We start from the raw sequence: 21,418 nt of genomic DNA, 5'->3' as shown, positions 1-21,418 counted from the left end.
GGGGAATGGAGCCCAAGGTTTCACACTGGTCCCAGTCACAGGCAGGAGACAAGAGGTACTGGCAGGGTGGAGTGTCAAGAGCACTTGGATGTGAAGTGATAGTAGTGTAGCCCCACATTTATCTTCACAGAGAAAAGCAAGGCACACCTTCCCAAGAATATTTCTGAAATTCACATTCTCTGAACCTCAGAGAAAAGAAAAACAATTCTTATCATTTGCTGTGCCTGTGTTTGTGCAAAAGTAAAACGCAATATGGAGATTGTTTACCCAAAATCATGGTGTTTTGTTTCCTTGGCCTATCAGGGCCAAGTTTGTGTGTGTGTGTGTGTGTGTGTGGAGACTGTCAGCGGACAGTCACAAAATGAGTACCGTTGTGTGCAGGGTTGAGTGCTTAGCAAATTCACTTTTAGATGTATAAAATAATATAGTATAATAAAGTAATTAATTAACCTTCTGATATCAATAGAGTCCTCCTCATCATTCCTACTTTGTCAGAGTCCTCTCAGCACAGTTATATAGCAGGATGCTCTGGGAGCAGATGTCCAACCGTGGTGAGCTAAATCTCTTTAGGAAAACTCCTAGAAGGAGATGTAGCACCTTGTTCTGGTTCCTTTCTTCAAGCCTAGTTTGCTTCAGTATTGCTGTGAGCACATTTGTGTTTTTAGGGCAACTGTCAGCCAAATTTGAAGTAGAAAATTATGTTGAGCAGGTCATGAAACTCTGTAATAAGCAGGTTACCTATTAACTTTGATATCTTTCTGTTTTACTTGACACTGTTGCCAAAGTACAGATCTTGATTTCACAATATTTTGCAAAACTGACAAAACTACATTTTCATTGTATGAGTAGCCATGAAGGAAGTAAAGGGGTTTGGGAGCTGGAGTTTCTGGGACACAAGCCTCTGGAAGCAAGGTAATATTGCCAGCTTAGGACAGCAACTGAACAGATTTGCTAAAATTATGAAAAAAAGAAGGTTGGAAGAGACTCCAGGAGATGTTCTACTCAAGTTCCTCTGCTTCAGCTGCATCTATTTGAATCTCAGTAGTGATATTCTTGAAAATGTCCAGATATGACAATTCCACTGTTCCCACAGGCCATTTATGGCAGCACCCACAAGAAAGGTAAAAAAAGCTCACTGCTAAAATGATTCCAAGGATAAATTAAGCAACTTAGGCTTTTACTTAAGGCTGCTGGTAAATTCAGGACACTTTACTTCATCTGTTACATCCTGGGCATCTTTTCAATCATAATCTTCAGTGCCCCAAGCAATAAAGAAGACACAGCTTGAGCTACTATGCTGTGTTTCTGTGGCTTTCTGCCAGCTGAGGATCTGGCCTGTTTGTTTTTATAATGACAGCTCAGACTCTGGACCACAACTCTGCAACAGGAGGTTGGGCTTTGAGGGTGCTGTCTCCTGATGTCCTGCTGGCAGCACTCATCTCCTTCCAGGAAATGGACTTTTGTTCCTGCTGCAGACGTTGGTTCACCTCCTCACAGACATCGGGGCAGAGTCCTGCCTGGAAGCACACAGAAACACAAGGTTTGCCGAAGTGGGGGTCAGAGTACTCCCTGCAGGTACTGCCCAGGGCTGTCTTCTCCCTCTGACTCACGGATTTTGCAACACAGTGGAGATAGCAGGGCAGTGCTCCCTGGAATTTGGCTGCTCTGCTCTTTGCCTAGGTATCTGTTTGTTTAGAAGTTCCATTCATCAGCCAATTACCATCCGAATGCTCTGGCACTGTACTCACCCAGCTGGGCTGGCCTCTCCCTGCCTGGCACCGGATGTTATTGAACACTGACACTGATTTCATACTGAAGGTTGTTTCATTGGGTCTTGTAGGGGCCTTTGACACCAGAGTTCTGGAAGGCACTTTCACCCTGGCAAGCTGAAAAGCTTGTATGTTCTTACATGTGTGCATGGCACCCAGAGCCGGCAAAAGGATACATTTCCAAGGAAAAGCAGCAAATTAAAGCCATGGCTGTGCTTTCTTTCAGCCTTCATTGTGCTGTCATGCCCCTTTTCTTCCCTGTCAGCTTTTGTGCCACCAGGCTCTCTTCTGACCTCTTCTTCTTTCAAAAACTTTCTTCTCAATTTTTCTTTGCTCATGGTACTCCTCTGTTTGCTCATCCTTTTACACACCTGGCTTGCACAATATCTTCAATACTTTCTGTATTGCATGCTTACAGGGGCCTGCAACATGCAATTCAACAACAAAATGCTTCCCTTGTCTCATGGCCTGACATTGACAATATCATTTCACACTTTCCATGATCTAAACTTTGAATCTCTTTATGCTTTTTTGTCTTTCTTGGCCCTTGGCACGTTGTTCTCATCCTATTCATCCCTTGAAGTCTGTCTAACTTGGTTTGGGGCATTTATGAGTAGGCTTGTGACACTGCTTTCACATGCATGTACAATTTAGCTGTCAGGAGATGCATGTACAATTTAGTGTCAGGAGAGAGAGTCTCAGACCTCTGTAAGGACATTTGGGTCTGCAATTGCATTACTAGACCATCTTCTGGAATTATCTGTTTCCATGGTGGCTACAAATGCAGGAAGGAGGAGCCACCTCCCACACTACCCAGGAACAAATGCATATCTTCAGGAGGAAAGGACAAGCAACTTTTGCCAAGCTCCACAGCCACTTTCCTCTCCCCACAGGATTAGTCTGGAGTCCTGCCAAGGCAATGGTTAGACACAGGGTTTGGGAAATACTATTACAGCTCAAAGATGCAGCACTAACTAGACACTCAAGACACAGAACATACTGTTCAGGGCTTGGGCCTCCACAGCCTTGCAAGCGAAGAAAACTCTCAAACCTTTTTGAAAACTCTCAAAATTCTTTCTTACAACTGTGTTTTTCTTGTCCATACTTTCTTTTCAGTTTGATATATTTCATACCTAAAAATGGCAACAGAGAAAAAAAAAAAGCAGCCAACAAGGCAATTAGTCTACCCAAAGTTCTGAAGGAAACCTCTATTTGATGTTGTACCTTTCTGTAAAGAGGCACATTTTAGCTCAAGGGTTTTACTTGGTTAAGTATTTTGGGATTTGGGGAGATTTGAAAATAAGCTTACATAATTGGTTTATCCTATCAGTAATGTTGATAACTGCATACCTTCATTGGCTGGCAGACTAAACTTTGAGTTGTCATACACTAAATTAAACTAACAATCAACAGAAAACTAGATGAGATTAATCTTTTATTATTGTTATTCAGCATGAATCCTTAAATGTAACAAAAGCTAAAGGTAAAAAGCTCACATTCTGCTTCGATTAAGACATTCAAATGCCTTTGTCTTCACCCTAACACAGGCCAGACAGAACTAAGTGAGGGCAGCTTACAGGCCTCTCAGTGACAACCTTTACTTAAAATCCTTCTGATGTCTGTTCAAGATTTGGCATAATCCCTAGTATTTCAAACAGAAGCTCAGCATTTGTATCATATGAGGTTACACTGCTACAGTCCTGTGAGGAGCATGGGACAGATCAGTCTAATAAGTCTTTGAAGGAGAAAAGAACTGTCTTTGAATGCTGAAATAATGTGATTTTTGATAGCAGATTTTGAGAAAAATAAAAAAGGGCTTCATTCTGCTTAGAACATTAATCAGTGAATTCAAGAGGTAAAACTCTTCATAGTAGTAAAGCCAATATGAAAATCAAGCATTCAGTGGGTTCACAAATGGAAAGGAACTCAGCCTCTGCTTTACTGAGACAGGTACCCCTCTGGGCTTCAACAAACAGGCAACACGTCCTAATTTACACAGCTTGACACTTACAAATTTTGAAGACCCATCTGTGAGTAAAAATGAGTCCAGACAGGAAAACTTTATCTGGATAGCACAAAGCCAAGATTAGGAAATTACACCCAAGATTCAGCAAAGTGTAGAAAATTTCCCATGCAATTCAAAGTTTTAATGATTTGTTGAATTTGTTTCCCTTCTCTCAATTTCTTCTTCTCTCCTTTCTCTCTTTCTACTCTTCCCCCTTCTTCATTTTGCTTTTTTAATTTATTATTTTATGACTGCACTGTGCCTGCACTGACTTGGTAAACCTACCCCTAAAATTTAGACATGCCCAACCTAAATAAAGCAAGAAACTCTTAAATTCCATAGAGATGTTTCATTTTCAAGCTGAGAGGCAGCAACATTTAATTACTAGCAGGCTAATCCTGCAATCATCACTCACCACAACCACTCAACACATGGAAGGGTGCTAAATTGATTTTAAATAGTACTGTGTAATGACTGACAAACATAAAAAACAAACAAACAAGAAAGCAAAGCTGTTCAGATAAAGGATACATTCTGAAATGTGGTGGAAAAGCATTAATTAAGACTAAAATATCCACAATGGCAGGTAATATAGATCTAGGCTGATTTCCAGGTATACCACAATGTTTCTCTCAAATCTCACATGCTGCTTACCACTATTAGTCACCTATGGATTTTTTTGTATGAGGTATTCTTCCATGTCTGGGAGGGTAGCTGCACTAATTCATCAATAAGATCCTTTTCATGAGACCAACCACAGTCTGGATTGGCACTGATGAAGCAGCTCTCCAGTTTCTTCCTGAAAGCAAGCAAAAGAGAGAGAACAGATATAATTTTAGGAGCTATAAATTCACCATTACCTATTTACATTCCATTTGCTATTGTGAAAAATAACTACAAATAGTATTTGAGATAAGGTATTGAAATTATTTGATCCTTTTATCTTAAGAAAAAAAGCTTTTCAAAGATCAAGTAATTAATAGTTAAATGCAGTCACTCCCTACACACTGCATGCATTGCCTCTATTCATTAACTGATGAGATTCCTTTTGTACCCTGAAAAAAAAGGTGACAGTTTGAGTACATGAGATTAACTACTTAATTTTGCCTGTTTTCTAACACAATATTGCCCTGTGTAATACGCATTCCATATCTGGGCTTTAATGTCCAAATACAAAATCTGCTAAAATGTGTGGTTCAAATGCCATAGCAACATCCTACCTAAATCAAGAGCATCAAAACATAGTGTGGGGCAGAAAGCCACAGAGGATTATTGTGTGTGATGGGATTTGAAGAATCAAGAAATAATCAGGACAACTACATTTGCTTTCGACTTTGGTATCCATGAGACCTCCCCATAGAAGAGACAGAGCACACAAGGGAACAAGGGTGACAGCTTCTGCAGTGATGACTTTTCACTGCTTTTTTTTTTTTTTTTTTTTTTTTGTTTTGTTCTAATACTTTAGTTCAGAAAGCACAATGGGCTACTGTGCTTTCCACCAACATATAATTAGCAATATCAGAGATCCCAGCTCTCCTTGTTAATTCAAAGCAGTGTCTGATCTTTTCTAGAGTGTACCCAGTGTAGCACGTGGTGAATTGAATGAGCATCCCACTCCAAGCAGATATTTTGAAAGGCACCCAGTTCTACAAAACTATGACATATTCTACCCCAAATCCTGCTTCAACTACTCATTCAGAATTGTGCAGAAAAAAACATCTGCCCTATTTTACTGGTAACATTTTATGCTGTAAGTCATAACTCTCAAAGATTACTGAGGAGGATGCAGCCTATCTTAAATGAAGAGGACAAGGGGAGACTGTGCAGTGGCAACATGTACCATTGCAATGTTCATTGCAGGCACAGGAGCAGAGAGACCTAACAGGGTCTCACAACAGGGATACAACACAACTTGCCACAGATGTTTCTTATAAAAGCTGAAGCAATGCACCTTCATTTTCTATTGGTGGGCAGTCACTGTACATGACAAAAAGAGCTTCATGAAACAAGCTGTGGACATGGCATTTAGTCCAGCTGTAACTTTTTCAGTCCTGATAAATGCACTAAACTGAGTCAGAAATTACTCATTCCTCTCCGTAACATTGCTCCAAAGTATTTGACTGCAGAGAACCGAGATACTGATCTAGGATAATAAGACAGGGGAGAGTATTCCACGAAAGATCCAACTGTACCTTTATGCTTATTGCCATTTTGCCAAGTTCAAACCCATTTCTCCTGCTCATGGGCTATATCCCAAAGGACAATCTGGCATGCATCCAGAAATAGGCCCTGAAAGAAATAACATGGGGCACATGCACTTTTTCTAGTAAGTAACATTTACTAAATGTTTGAGGCAAAGTTGATGTTAATACCCACCACTTGCTTAATAACTGAGAGTGATAACAGGGAATGACAGGATAAAAATGCTGCCCTCTGCCCTTCATTGCATCTAGACATGTATGAGAATCACTCAGTACTTTAGACTGTTTCCCTTAGCTGAGCCAAAAGCTAGTTCCTATTAATTTTAATAGTTTATTGTGATAGTTAATAGTTAATTATTAATAGTAGTTAGTTATTGTAGTTAACTTAAAAAAAAAAAAAAAGAAGCCATTGATATAAAAATGGAGACTGAACCAACACCATGACCATTTAAAGTTCCCTGAAAGAGTAGTAATTGCTGACACAATCTGCTCATCCTTACTGACATCATCACAACCAGGTCAGATAATGTTCCCTCTCATTAGAGCAGCATTGGTATGGGCATTATAATGCTTAGAGAAATTTTAATTTGGCAGTAGTTTGCCTTCTAGAGCAAGCAAAGGTTGTTGTGTACAAAACTCAGGAACTGTAATGCCTTGGTTTCACTTTTGTTTCATGGCTGCAACCCTATGACTGTGAAGCTGCAGGACCAAAAGGCTCCATCTTGCTGTGATATGGAAGTCTCTGTAGACAAGCTTACAAAATAGGTCTCTGAGGTATATTTTCTGATTAAGAAGGGAAGAAAAGTGATGTATAGATGGGCTATTAATTTAACTGGATTGGTACAAATGTGCCACTTCAGAGGAATATACTCCTTTTGACCAGAAATTTAAATACCAGGGATTTTAAAGGTAGGTGTGTTCAACTCTGAAAAAAAATCCTTAGGTTGCATCAAAGGGAAAAGTGACAAAACAAAAAGGAGGCATTTGAAGTTGGGCTTTTGAACATGTATAAATGAGATGTATGAAAGGGAGTAAGGACAAATAAGGAGCATCCAAATTTTGTGTGTGTTCAGGATGTTTTGGGAGACTTGGAGATTCCTGGTGGGCTGCATTCACATGCCAGTCCTTCATCACTACAGATCACCTGCTGAACAGACCTGAACTTGTCTAGGTCGAGTTTGAAATAAATGGTGTTCTGCATGCAAAAAGCCAGTCCTGTATCAGTCTATATCAGCAACTGGGAAAAGGGGAAGGAAAGGGGAACTTTTAGTGGGTTGATTTGATCTAATACATATTTTAAAAAAGCCCTTTTGTTTTCCAAAGAATTCTGCTCTACAACTAGATAACAATGGATTGTAAATTACTGGATATAAAGACAAATTTTTGATATATTTATATTATACTGGCAATTTTTGCTGCTTACATGAAACAAAAAAAAATATCATCCTTTTACTGACTTTTATACAGAATATTATCATATTCTGGCAGAACAAAGTACATCACCCGAGAAACTGTCGCCCAGTGAGTGATGTCTTGTATCTCTGCCAATATTAGCTTTATGGACCAAGTAACAATATTATGTTAATATCTGCTGATTGCTATTTGTGTACCAGACTGTTCCAATACCATGGTGATGAGCATGCTGTTGGTGTCTGGAACAGATGGACAGAACACAAGAGATCTTTGCCTTGATTTCAAGACAAATAGGATTACCTGTTTCATTAATAATGCTACATGAAAGCACAGACAAAACCACAGTTCTATCTCCATCTCCACTAACTGACAGGAGGAAGAAGATATATGGCACACATTGGATGCCCAAAAAATTTACCCTAACTTTAAGGGAGAGCAAACCTTTGAATCACTTGTAAAGCCAACATAGGTGCTTTATGCTGTTTAGATTGGAAACAAAATTCACCATCTTATTGTCAGCAAAAAAAATCCTTTGTAGCTCTCTGCAAAGGTGATATTTGAAGCTGGAGATGAGGCAATTGCCTGCATTCTGCCCAGCACCACTGATTCCCTATCTGCTGATTTAAACACTCCTTACAAAGAAGTCATTGCAAGAGCTTCCTGCCATTTGAGAAGAAAACTGAAAGCACTGTGAGTGACACTTAGCATCAATGCTTTTATATGACAAAGAAATAGGAAGAAAAGTACACTTCAATTCCATGATGTTGTTTCTTAAGCCCTACCACCAGCACCAGATAGACACTTTATTCTGCACTCTCTTCTTTCATAGAAATGAGGAAGAAAGACCAAGAGACAAAAGAAGGAGGACATCTTTTCACTGTAGGTTGTGCAATTCTATTTAGAATGAAGCCTGTGATATTGGGGAAAAAGTGATCTTGCAACAATCTCATACACAGTAGAAGATATGATGCTGTGTACTATTGACAAACTGGCTTTGAATGACTGAAAAAGCAGTTATGTGGGGAAGAGAACTTGGACAGAGCAGTGAGACCATAACAATAACAATTCCTTTCCTATCTCAGTGGAAATCGAAAAGAGGAAACTGGATACTATTTTCATAGAAGAGCTGCCAATTTCCTACTGATATCAGAAGCCCATCACGTTTGGAAAGGAAATTACCTATTCCTGCATGGCAAGGCTAGCAGGTGCAGACGGCATGTGAACAAATTTCCCAACCACTGATCTGTCAAGGGCACAAAACATAAAGTGCAAATGGTTTTATGGACAATCATTCAGTTCCTGCCAGGTCATCCACAGATTCTGGAAGCACTTAATTCAACTTGGCATCCAGAAAGGTTTGAAATAAGGCCACCTACAGAGGTGAGGTGTCACAGGAGCTGCCAGGGCGAGCACGACTCAGCTCACAGTTTGTATCTCGGCACGAAAGGAGGAACAGTCATGAAAAATGCTGAAAGTCTGAGGAAACGAGATTTAGCAGCTTCTGCTGAATGTGTCAAGCAAGGTCAGCTCTGCGGGTGGCTGCTCACTGTGGCTGCTGGCCTCCAGGCATCAAAGCCTCACAGCTAAAAGGAGAAAACTTTCTGCAGTGCTTTTGCTCTTCATTCCCTTTTCACCTGCGAATAGCACCCATCTACATCTGTCCAACCTCACACTGCCACAAACACAAAGAGATTTTGATTGGGTCCCCGTTTTCTTCTGAAATACAAAACTGGAGAAAATAACAGGAAATAGCAGAGCAAAGATGGTTTCCAAGAAGCACAGAGCCAAATCAGCACTTTGTTCTGAGTGGGTAAATTAAAAATCTCCACTGCTGCTCTGTGGAGCAGGGTGAAATATAGTAGAAACACTTATAATGCTGCAGAGCTTTGCATTTGCAAATATTGACTGAATTTTCATTAGGTTCCAGTCACAAAAACAGGTTGGATAAGGTTGTTAGTGTTAATTTGAAAGCTAAGCAGTGATAGCTGCACATACAAAACTACATCCCTTCCTTCTTCTGAGGGACAAGTTCCTCTCTCCTGAAATGGGTATCAAAGATGGAGAGAATAAATTATCTTCTGAGTTGCCTGTTTACTGCCTACTGACCATTTGGTGAGAGAAGATGGCTGGCCTTTAGAGGGTGGTTCATTTTACTTTCTCAATTACTTCTGTTCTCTTCAATAAGAAAAATGAATAGAATGTGTAATAAGAAAAGCAAAACTGTGTACAACACCATCTTTCTTGTCTCAATAATTCAGTTTGTTCATTTTCTTTAGGAAAAACCCAGAGTTTCCATGCTTTGGCACTAAAGTTTTAGTCTGGGTTCTAGAAGTTAAACTACATGCTTTTTCGTAACTTCACTGTGCTCACAGTTAACTTACATATCCCCATTTAGCAGAGGTACTGCTAAATGACTACGAGAAATTGGTCTGGAGTGATGAGGTCATAATTTAAGGCATTAAATCATAGAGTAAAAATCTCTATATTTGAAACTGTGCCAGCTTCAAGGGGGAAAAAATGGGGCGAGGAGGAAAAAAAAAAAAAATTAAATGAAAGACTGCCCTGTAGCCTTCAGATTTTCTTAGATATTCACCAGTGAAATCAGAAATATTCTTGGGCAACAGTTAATTTTTAAGCTGAAAATATTCAAAATACTACCCAAGGACCATTGAAAATCGCACTGGAAAATGTCACCTGAGGTGCTGTGACTTATATTGAGCATGTTAAGAGGAAGACCACAGCTGCTTTCGGTATGGTCTCTGCTCTCAGGCACCAGTGTCACACTCTGGACAGTGTTTGTGGTTAAAACTTGTTTTCCATGACACAGACACTTCCAATATACAGTGTCAAAGAAAGGCTATCCAGGATAGGATGAATGTGTAGTAATACTTCTCATAAGCATAATGTAATACTTCTCATAAGTAATACTTCCGAATTCCACAACCATTTGTTCCTCCTGCAGCCAGGAACACATACCCATGTTTGCTCCCAAGGTCACACAAACAAGCCCCTTCCCTTCACAGAATCAGAAGAACCAGTTTAGCTGCATAGTCTGACAAGTACAAAGATCACCTCAAACTATACTTAGATTTGGGTGGTAGTAGTAGATGAATTGTTGGTATTAACAGACAGAAGGCACTTGAGCTTCATGATATCTAAAGGAGGCCTTGTACTGGAAGACAGCTCGTTTCCCGTACCTACCCAGCACTCATAGATGATACACAAGGCTCAGTTCTAACCTGCTGGCAAACACTGTGCTCAGGAAAACAGCCTAAGGAGCCTGGAAAACCCCCCATTACTGCCTTTCTTGGCCCTGGAGCTGATTCAGATGTTGGCTAAGGTTATGCAAGCACAGATCTGAGCAGTGCTAGTTTATAAGGCCAGGACTGCTCAGGCAGGAGTCGCTCAAACCCCGGTCACACCACCTGTATCAGAGTGTTGTGAAAGTCATTTGGCAGGATTGACACCACCCTGAATTCCTTACAGAGGGAAATACTGCTCTCACTGCCTCAGTGATAGTCAATATTATAAACTGGGACTGTTGGAAGAAGGGCTTGTGCCCTGCAAACTGATTGCCTATTAAAATGCGAAAAGTAAGGCCAAGAAGGCAGGAATTTAATCCATTAGTCTGCTATCTCATAGAGTAATATAAGAAACAAAATAGAGTAATATAAGAAATAAAAGCAGGGAATAGGAATTAACTTCCTCAGATTTAAGAAGTACTTCTCCCTGGATAGGAGCTGTGCTGTTAGACAACACATCCTAGGGTGTACTGTACATATAGTTCTTGTAGAAGCTTTATTACTTTCCAGAGCCATAAGTTACAGTTCATTTAATAGAAATATTATTCTGTTACAAGCCCTACTGAAGGATACATTTTTACTGAGAATTTCAGTGAGGCAAAGGAGGTTTTTTATCACACCTATCTATACAGATTCTTCCATCCTAGTTATGTCAACAGATATTTTCTATTTGGTGAAAAAACGTTTGCACTTGGCTAAGCACCTAGATAAAGCCCTTCTGTTTTCTGCAGTCAAGATGTATCTTTTTTTACAGGCAATGACATAATCTACATGAAACCCACCTTTCTTTCTTACCAAGGCTGATACATGGTATACATTCCCTGTGTAGAATAAAAAGGTGTATATTCTCTGTGTAGAATAAATTTTCAGCTGGTGCTAGTAAACATGAGGTAGGTTATTCAAGCCCAGGCCTGGAGCTAAATGAAATTTTCAGAGACAGAGAGGACATACGCACAGCTGTTTATTCTGAACAGTTCTGATAGGTTCCTCTTTCTTTTTCCATTTAAGCTTTTGTGTTTTTTCCCTGGGAGAAAAGCATAGCTTGCCACTACCAGATATTTCAGCTACATGTTCTCAAATAGTCAAAGGAAGACTATTATTCAAGTCAACCAAAGCACTAACAAAACAATGGGGTTCTTACCTACTGAGATGAAGATCAAAGATGAAGGTGTTGATAAGAACTACAGAAAATTGTCCTGGTTCACAAAACATACCTATTAAACTTGACCTACATGTTCATGTAGATTGCTTTGTGCACCTGCTACTGGATTTTGTTTTCTCATTCATCCCCACTAGACAAATATATGTGATTTTGGAATGACTAGCAGGTTAAGCAAAATTAATCTTATCAGTAATACTGATGTAAGAAACAGTTAAAAAATGCAATCTACATATAGATATTGACCAACTCCTAGCATATTTTCACCAAATGAATAACCAACTTCCAAATAAATGCCAACAAAGCCCCTGCACAAGAGTTCAATATTGTAAACCTGTCCCTCAGTTCTCTATAAAACAGGGCTAACAAGATGAAAGCAGGTTTAAGTTTAGAAAGCTGCTTCCATTTGCCCTTTCTATGTCCCAATGAGGCAACCTTGCCAGAGCTGGAAATCACTAAATATAAAGGAAGTGCCTTCTCCAACTGTTCTGATTCCCTAAGGAAAAAAAAAGGCTTTGTCATCATATTTTGTGTGTTAATGCCTATTCTGCTGTCTTCACTTCCTCTTAGAGTAACTTTTTAATCCAGTACTGATTTTCAACTAAATTTGAAAATGAATCAGAAGTTTCAAGACACAAAATCATCCCAAGTTTAGTGAAAGTAGGCAGCTAGCTGGAAAAAGAGGAGATCCAGATGGTGTCTCCAGCCATGGAAAAGAGTGTAGCAAAAGCCTCATTCTTACCAGGCATCAGAAAATCCATCTAAGACAAAGACCATGCAGGCCAGAGGGACAACTTGCATGAAGCACAAATCCATTCGAAGTGAGGCTTCAATGATTCCATTATTCATGGACTTCTTGCTCATTTCTTTTAGACTTTTCTGCCACACACAAGGCTAGGGCTCCCCAAATACCTGTTCATGCCATTCACAGTCATAGTTCTGAGAACTACGCTCTCAGAATAGATCTCCTTAGTGCCTCAAACCACTAAATAGTTCTTCAAATACCTTTTCCACATATCTACATTTTTTCTCACCATAAAAAACCATTTTCACATGTGGCCCAATTTAAAATGTGACTCTGCTCTGGAACTGGCTTGTTAAAGCATATGAGTCAGTGTTTTTCTTTCTGTTTCAGATATTCAAATGGTACCCCAAATGGTAGTCACTCACCTTTTGTGCAGGCAGAAGTCCTGCCCATGATGCCATATGCTTCTGAATTACCAACGGGGCTTCAGGCTATGTAGAGGTGGTTTCTTCTACATCTAGAAGTGCCAGTGGGTGAGATTAACTACCTCAGAAGTTCCTGACCACTCATCAGGGTGCTAACAGAAGAGCTCATGGCAGTATTGCTAACTCAGGTGAGGCAAAGCCAGCTGCCATACCTCAGACCAGGATTTTAAACTGATTAAAATGATACACCTCTGTGCTTAGTATGAATCAGGGAAAACCCATAAAACCTTCTCCGTGACAGGCCAGTTTGTAGCAGCTAGAAGCACCCATTTGGCTGTGGAGGGAAAACCTCTTTCCTCTGCACAGCTGTATCTGGAACAAGACATCTGTCCATGTCCTAACCCAGCCAAGGCAGCAGCTACTGTAGTTTCAAGAAAGCACCAATCAGAAAGAGAGCCCTTAAGACTCCAAAACTACCTACTCAAAAAATAAAGAAAACCCTCTTTCTCCAGCAACACAGACATTATAAGGCCCAAGTTTATTGCACTTCCTCATAGAACAAAATGCTTTTTGGCACATTTTCCAATCCTATAAATGCTGTGGAATGAAAATTAAATTAATGCACAGAACAACTGTTATGACTCAGCCTTCAACCTAAAAGTAGTGATCAGTACTGATCATCTGTATCAAGCAAGTTTTGCACATTCTTTCACAGTTTCAGCGGCCAAAAAGAGAGGTGCTCATCTTGACTCCAAATAAATCTCAATTTTTTTGGTATTTTGGTATTCAAAACTTGGCATGTATCTCCTAAATTAACAACTACCTTAATACTAGAAGGTAGTAGTTGGCTCTCATTCCTCCCTCCAGCCATCCACTTCCATAATTGCTAGGAAGCTGGAAGACTGGAGTCCCCTGTTCCTCTTCCACATGAAGTGAAATGACGGTGGGGTTCCACATTATTAGTGTTGCATGTTGAGGGTTGGAATAGGCAGAGAATGATAACACAAGCCTTATTTCTTTAGGGATTCCAGCTCAAAGAATCATCCCCCACCCACTTCTTGCACTAAAAAGACAGTTATTAACTCCCTGATCTGCCTGCCTGTGACAGACAAAGGAAGGGAAGAAAAATAAAACAAATGAACTGAGGAATAAATTACTTTTGGTAGTCAGATGGAGGAGAAGCCTCTGAGGAAATGTAATCACCACACCCTGCCACTTATTAAAGGATTGTGTGGAAGCCATGGCTGGGCAACTGCTTATGCAAACTTAAGGAAATATTTGCTTAATAAAAAGATTAAACAGAAGGTTCCTTGACAATGTCTGCTGTGCCTAACAGGACTGGACTGTTACAGAAAACATGGTCTCTCATTGAGATCCATCCAGGCAATGGTGTCTGTGTGCAGCAGACAGATCTGTGCATACACAGGTTAACTGCAGGATTCAAGCCACAGGGGAAAAAGAGGAAAATGCTATTTTTTGCCTACAGACTGTGACAAAAAAAACAAGCTCAGAAAATTAGTTCTGTTATGGATCAATACTTACATGCATGTGTGCTTTCAAGGCAGAGCAGAGTTGCAAGCTGTTCTATTTGAAGGATTTGTTGCTTAGCAAACTTTCAAATGAAGACTTTTCACATGCATCTGAAGGAAAAAATTGTAATTTGAAATTTGGCCCAAAAAAAATTTTTTTAAATGTGGAGCTGTAGGGAAAAATCAATCAATACATACACAAAATTTACAAGTACAATTCGTACTATGAATATCCAGCAGAAATTAACAACACTGCAGAACTCTCTTGGTTACATTTTTTCCCAGTGAATGGTACTGTTCACATTCTTCAAAAAGATTAGAAGTGGGAGGTTGCATGGAGCTACTCTGATTCATTTAATCTTTTTTTGTCTTTTTCCAACTAAGCATTTTCACAGGGGAAAAACAATGATGTCATCAAGTTCCTCTGTCTGCTGAGACTATGCAGTTGCAAGGTTTTCTGCTGATTTATGGATTAGAAAATTTCAGTGATATTGCTAATAAAAGTAAGCTACTTTGGCATTACTGTGTGTTAGTTCGTGAAGAAGATAGAAGTACCTCATGACTTGCTTGTACACCATGACCTGCTTGTAGGGGATGAAGAATCACCCAACATTCCAGGATACCAAAAAGGAGACCAGAAATAGGCACAATTTTCCTTTGAATAAATCAACTCCATATTTTATTAGTTATTCTTGTCTGCAACATAATTTTCCTAGTTAGAAGAAACAGATCCAGAGGAGAATGAGACAGATTAAATTCTGCCTCTGCAGTGTGCTGTGGTCTTTCCTGCTACAACTACTCATCCAAATGTTAAAAAAATCTAGGAAAACTCAAAGCTTCACATTAAAAGTATTAAATTAATTAGCTACATTTTTAATTACCAAGCAAAAATGACAAAGCTAGTTGTTGCCATCTTCACTATCCAGGCTGCTTGCCGTAGTGATGTTTAAGAAATAGGGCTGAGATGCTGAGGTATTTGTGTCCAGCTCTGACTCCATTTGGATCTGAGCCTAACTAGGCAGAGACAGCACTGAGTTACTACTCAAGGCTGCCACCTCCTGTTTTAAATCTCCACTTCCTCACGGGCTGATTAATAATCTGATCAGGGTGTTCCTCCCAACACTGGCTTTGATTGTAAAGCTGATTCTGCATAGAAAGGATGTTTTCTCAAAAATAATTAGAAACAAATTTTACATAAGTTACAGGAACTTGAGCAACCATGCAGTATGTCATATCCATCTTAGAGCAGCTATTGATTTCCAAAGCTATGAGCCCTAATGAAAAAAAAAAGATTATTTCCTCCTAGTAGCACTAGGAGCACTACGCTGCGTGTCACTGTTCAGCATCTCAGCAGACAGGCCTATCCATCTTATTATGCACATTAATCAATTGCCAGATAAAAATGCATTACTGACATCTGAAATGTGCTACTGCATTTATAAAGTGTTGATTAAAGAGAGAAAGATTAAAGAGAGAAAGGCTGCATTTCCCCTCCAAGTATTAATACTAATTTAAAGTACAAGTGGCATTAAAACTGCCAAAGTTGAGAAATTAGAGGTCAGTCTTACACTTTGCACACTCCAGATGTCTGACAGTTCTTTGCTTCTAATCAATTAGGCAACAACCTCACAGTCTTTTATTTGCATCTGAGACTTTCTCTTCATGAGCCTGGCTACTGGAACCTAAGTAAATGCATGTTCCTCTCTTACTATCTAGCCTGAGACATCAATATCTCCCTAATCAAGAAGCATAAAAATTCTCATTCAAAAGTTTTAAGTACATACAATGTTCACCTGCAAAAACAAACAAATGAACAAACAAACAAAAAAACCCCCAAAACAAACAAAAAAAAAACCAACCAAAAAAACCCCCAAAACAACAACAAAAAAAATCAAAACATAACAATCCCCCAAATTCAGGGCAAATAATCTCAACAAAGTTGCTAGTTGAAAGTTTGTGATATTGAGTGTGACAAGGGAAGAGAGGTTTTCCTTATCCTACGCTAGTGGTGCATCCACATATTTGAGCTATTTCCCCATTTTCATTCTCAGTCTTGGTAAGTTTTTGGACTTGACCAGAAACAAAAGGCTTTAAAAATACCAAGCCTTTTGAGAAAAAGTGAAAGGTGCAATTCAAACTCCCAGCAATACAGATATTGAGAATTTGTATGCATTCTGGAAAAGCTTCTTAATGAAAGACACTGCAGTTCATTCCAAAATGTCTCTCTCATTTAGTCAAACCCTTAACACTCACAGAGTTGGGGCATGCACAGCTTCTTTGGGCAGCCTGTGCCAGTGTCTCATCACCTCTGTCATAAAAAATGTCTTTCTTAAGCCCAGTCTAAACCTGCCCTCTCTGTTTAAAACCATTTACCCTTGTCGTGTCACTGCAGCCCTTGGTACTTTTTCTGCCACTTTTCTTATAAAGCCCCCTTCTAGTATTGAAAAGCCAAAATAAAGTCTCCCCAGAACCTTCTCTTCTCCAGGCTGAACAACTCCAGGTCACTCAGCCTGCCTTCACAGGAAAAATGGAAAACCTCACTGCTTTCTTTCATCTAATATGTACAGCATTTTACAGCAACCACAGATACTCTCATGTAAAAGTATTTGGTAAGAATTGACTTTAGAAGTGCAGAAAACAGATAAAGAATGGTAAAAAAAATAAAATCCATTAATCAATTAATTAAAAGCAATATGTACCTGCATGGGGCTTAACTTCAGCACACTAAAGAACAAATTTATTTGAAACTACTTTCTTTGAAAATTTGAGATGCAAATTGACTTCAGCTACCAGAATTCAGTAAATTACATCAAAACACTATTTGCATGTGCTGTGGATGAGTTTTGAAAACTGCATTTATTCTTTTAACAAGTCAGTATTCGAGCTCACAGAATTAAAAAATCTGTGTTGTGGTTAATACACAGGATTGGTGTCAGATGATTTAGATTCTAGTCTTTACTTTGTCTCAGACTTCCCCTATGAGATCATCACTTACAATTATCTTTTCAGAATTGGCATCTAATTTTGGATAACCCAGCTTTGCCTGCCAGACTTTAATATCTGGAACTCAATTTTCAGAAAATGGTTTAATTCACTTCAGCTGGTATAAAAAGAACTTGAAATCTCTGGAAATCAGGTTTCTGAAACTCTGAAATTCCATTGGGTGCCATTTATATCTCTGGAGAGTGGCCTCAAAATGTTACCAGTGATGTAAGTGAAGAATTCAGACTTATTAATACCTTGCATCTGCTGCACATGTAAACAACTACAAAATATTTAGGGCAATGGAGAACAGGGAGAGAGAGCATCCAGGGGTTTCCCATGAGTCCAGTGTCCAACACATCACATCTGCACATTTTACTGCTTCATCTTAAGGCCTCAGAAATTGAACTGTTTCAAATAAGAAGCAAAGCTATAAAGGCAGACTTTCTTTACCATAAAACTATTTGTGTCCCCTAAATTTTAGTGAAATCAGTACAGCATATGCCCTGCATGAATCTGGGCTTTTGTGACAAAGCATCATCACATCTACAGTGGTCAAAATTCATGATGATTTGTAGTGCCTGAAGTCTATAAGATAACTTTGTTTGAAGTTGAGTTTTGAAAGTTTTGAATGGCAGATGGGACATATGCTATAGATACTACATAAAATGGAATTTTTGTTGAATTTAAAACTCAAAGTGACCTTTGCAATGTGTTCTTATGTTTATCTGGAAATGAGCCAACAAAAATAAAAGTTCATTTTCTGTACCCCTGTGATGCTAAAAAAAAAACCCATTTTCTCTGCCCTGTGAAGAAATGTTTGTGAAAAATACCCAACAATAAAAAAGCCTCTCCTCATAGTATTTTAATTACAGCCAAATATCTCACTCAAGGATCCTCATGTAACCTACACTGGATCATGCCATCTGTGTGAAGATGTTTTGCAATTATGCCAGTACTTCCAGCCCAGATGACTCAGAATGGGTGGTGCTTATAGGGAGGAGAATCCAGACCCTTTTGTCCTTCACAGAAATCCAGGCCTGCTCAGCACTCCTGGGCTGCTGCAGTTAGACAACCAAGTTGTCTTTTCTTAGCAGGAAAATTATCCTACTTTGGCCCCCATGGCCACACTGCTTCTGGCACCTGAGTGTGGTTGGCTTTGATAACCAGGAAAGTGAGATATTCAGGGTCTGGGGAAGGTCAGAGTCCCTTAATGCTAATGAGGTAGTCATACAATCTTGAAGGTGTGTCTGCTGAGGGCTTGTCTGCCCTTTAAACCATGATCTATTCAGAAGTATCCAGACTGTTTTAAACTTACTACATCCACAGTTTGACAAATCCAGAAAACTATCAGTGGTTACTGTTTAGTCAGGGGACATTTTCTGTGAATATTTCTAGTCTTCTATTTTTGGTAAAGTAATGAAATAAATCCAAGTCAAAGGTAAAATGCCCCAATAAGAAGCCAAACAGATTATTGAAGAGAAAAGATTAATGCTACTTTTCAGGTAGAATGTCTTTCTCCTGCCCTGCCAATACAACATTGGAACCAGCCTCACCAGCATAGGAATGAACTGGCCTCAGTTTCTCCAGCCAGCCAGAGTTTGCAGGTCCAAATTCCATACACCTACACTGGGAGAGAGGGCTCTGTGTGGAGTGGAGGAGGGACTAAGGAACACACTGTTTGCTTTGCTGCAAGCAAGATATCACTAGACCCTCCTTTCTCTTCTATACTGAGCAGAGCTGTAGGTCAGCTGTTGCAATAACTCATTTTCCCTTTTAAATCTGAGTATTTCCTGCCTCTCTTTGTATGCCTGCGCTATTAGGTTAAGCACAGAGCACTTAATTGGCAAATTCATAAAGATCTATCAAACTCTTTATAAAAGAGAGGTACTACTTTCTCTGATAAGCTTCAGCACTCTGCTTAGTCATCATACTTTATTATCTTCTATCACAATGTCTTGCTCACTCACAGAAGTCACAGCTTAGGACTCTTAGGAAACTGTGGATAGTTCTCTCCATGTCTGCTCTTCTTACAGACACTGCTTTTTAAAAAATCTTTAAAACGAGAAGTAATATCTCAGTTCAGCTAAATCAGTAAAACAAGTTTTAAAAGAGATGTCTGTTCAAACTACATTTAATTTCCTCTCCTTGCACTGTACACGACATTTAATAAAATACAAAAATCTTTTACGGCTATCCAGCAGATAACATCAGCAACAGTTGGTAGTAAGAAGAATGGTGAATTTATTGACTATACCATGCAGGATGCAAGTTCAGGTACTTCTGGTACAGAACCTGTATCCCTCTGATATTAAATCTTTATGCTGGGCTACAAACAGCAAATTAACCATTTATATTTGCCAGATTTCAGTATCACTATTGCCTGAGAGACTTTGAATACATCATAAATTCTGATGGCAATTATCAAACTAACCCTTTGTCATGCTGTGTTTTCTTTAACTGATGGCCTAAATTCCTGTCAGGAAAAGGCTCATCTGATAAAAGCTACAAAACAATATTAAGAAGGAGTTGCGTGTTATATTTAACCTATTTAAGGATCTACTGAGTATCTAACCTCAGAAAAGTTAGTGAAGAAAGTTTGCTCCTTTTTTACTTCTTTGCTGCCATATTAAAACATAGTTTGCTTTGGAGCAGAGTAAATGTTGCCACCACTGTGCATGAGGAGGCACAGCTGAAGCATTCTGTCTGACGAATAATTTGAACTCAAAATGAAACATTTCTCATTCAGAGATTGCAGATGCTTTCCACATGAGCATTAGTATGAGGTGCCATGGTACCATATCCAGCTTTGTGGGACTGAGGCACAGGTACTTAAGTGCTGTGTCCAGAATTACCCAGCAAGTCCAACAGCAGAGTGGGAAACAGGGTGTAGTTCCCCTAGTGAGCCCTCTATGCTGGGTCCAACAAGCTGAGGGATTTAAAACATACAGATTAATTCATTTTTCTAGGCAAAGAGCAGGCTTTTAAGGCAATTGCTTTATGCATCTGGCTTCAACCAGCAGTGTAAACCGTGCCATGCTCTCAAAAGCAGATTATAAGAAGATCATTAATCATATGTATATTAGAAAGCAATCCCTACCCAGGTAAAGCTGTGCAGAGTGACCAGGATGTCCTTCCATCACAGCTGCATGCCACTGGATCAGTTCATGTTTGTTTCCATAGTCTCTTCCTCCTACTAGGTATGACAACCCTGTTGTTTCCTCATTCTCAATATCTGGATGTGATTAAAGTTTAAAAAGTCAAATATTATGGCCTATATTCTGGTACTTACAAAATTTCTCATTGTTCTCACTATTCTGTAAAATTAAAGGTAGAAAAAAAATTACAACCATAAACATATACATCTATCCATATGAGATAGGAGAAATGGGTTTAAAGTGTTTACAAAAGACTTAATGCGAAAGGAGCTGCCAGGTTGTGGAAGAATGGGTGTGGGGGTCTTTACCAACATCAAGCCATGCAAATTTGTTGCAGAGAGAAGCACAGCCTGAACTTCTGAATTTCGGGGGAAATGCACAGACCTAATAGACTGATGAGTATTAACTTCTCAACCCAGGATCATGAAGTGCACAATGAGGGAGGGATATACATTCAAGGGGGAATATGTAGCAGATGGTTTGGGAAGGCTGTACCTGGGGAAAGGAGGAGGGCAACATACATCCTCCAAAAAGTCAAGAGAAACCCCACAGGGGTATGGCCCACTGGGTTCTCTCCCTTTATTCAAATAAAGTTGATTTTTGCAGGATTCCTCCGTCTCCTTTGCTGGAATTTCACAGCATGATTTTCCATGCAATATGTATCTCCCTTAACTATACAACCCCCCTCGTGGTTATATTGTGTGATACCCAATTGTATCAGGCTGCTGTT

The 21,418-nt window shown here is 39.4% G+C and overlaps 1 long non-coding RNA gene across 1 annotated transcript in view; it reads right to left on the bottom strand.

The window, feature by feature from the left end:
- Positions 1–3,187: 3,187 nt before the first annotated feature.
- Positions 3,188–21,418, bottom strand: part of LOC143693618 (uncharacterized) — a 19,015-nt gene continuing 784 nt past the window's right edge. Inside the window, exons 2-4 of the long non-coding RNA XR_013181514.1 lie at positions 20,631–20,765; positions 14,562–14,659; positions 3,188–4,573 (exon numbers count right to left, since the gene is read on the bottom strand). This is a non-coding gene — a long non-coding RNA (uncharacterized LOC143693618). The remainder of the gene's footprint in view (positions 4,574–14,561; positions 14,660–20,630; positions 20,766–21,418) is intronic.

This window comes from Agelaius phoeniceus, chromosome 3, assembly GCF_051311805.1.
Source record: "Agelaius phoeniceus isolate bAgePho1 chromosome 3, bAgePho1.hap1, whole genome shotgun sequence".
In the NCBI taxonomy this organism is placed as follows: Eukaryota; Metazoa; Chordata; class Aves; order Passeriformes; family Icteridae; genus Agelaius; species Agelaius phoeniceus.
Note: the sequence above shows the minus strand (reverse complement) of the source record. Positions and strands in the feature narration are given on the sequence as shown.